This window comes from Strigops habroptila, chromosome Z (genome assembly GCF_004027225.2).
Source record: "Strigops habroptila isolate Jane chromosome Z, bStrHab1.2.pri, whole genome shotgun sequence".
NCBI classification, from domain to species: domain Eukaryota; kingdom Metazoa; phylum Chordata; class Aves; order Psittaciformes; family Psittacidae; genus Strigops; species Strigops habroptila.
The window spans coordinates 41,571,014-41,571,864 of NC_044302.2; positions in this window are offsets into that span (position 1 = coordinate 41,571,014).

Here is an 851-nt window from a genome sequence, read left to right on the forward strand (position 1 = left end):
AAATAGAGGACTTTGAAGAATTTCTGAAACTGCGAGCTCCTCTCACAAATAGCCAGAAGAACTCTCTGTAGGTCAGAGTACCATCTATCCTTTAGCAGCAGCAGTAACTAAAGCCTCAAAAGGGGAACAATGCAGAAAATTTTCAGCATCTTTAACTTTGAATGTCACATGGTCTACGCATTAAGCAGAAAAATGAAAGTGGACAAAAGCAGGTAAAATTACAACAGTTCCAGATTTGTACTAGCTAAGCTGTCGAACTTGGGCATACTAAAAAATACTTCATAGGGAAAAGAATGCCACATGTTTCATTCTCCCTATTTCTTCAGTGGAAATAAGAAAGTGGCAGTTTTCTACTTAAACCCCACCTGAAATTTCCTGAAGCCTCAAACTAAGAAAGTTAATTTTCAAGAGATATGGAGAGGGCAATTTGGTTTTCAAAAGCATTTATAAGATAGTGTTAGTTGATGCTTCTTAAATGCAGTACGAACAACATACATGGAGCTTCTGTTTCCCCTTCTTAAGAAATATATTAAAATACTTTGGATTGTACCGGATATTCTACTTCAGAAGTAATTTGTCTTTTTCTCTCTCAAAAAGGACCAATGACAGTCACTATGGATCAAACAGAAAATGGGATGTGATTTCAAGTTTATCTTATGGGGCATGTCTTAACATTCAGCTCAAAGGAAAAGAATGCTTGATTTACATAAACCTCCAAATTTCTGAAGTAACACAGGACCTGTCAGACTAGTTCTGAAATGTGTTGCCCTTGATACAGTATTATTGTATTTTCATATACAGTATTAGGTGCATAATTTTTTGGAGAAGATAACTTTACAGGAATCCTTAAG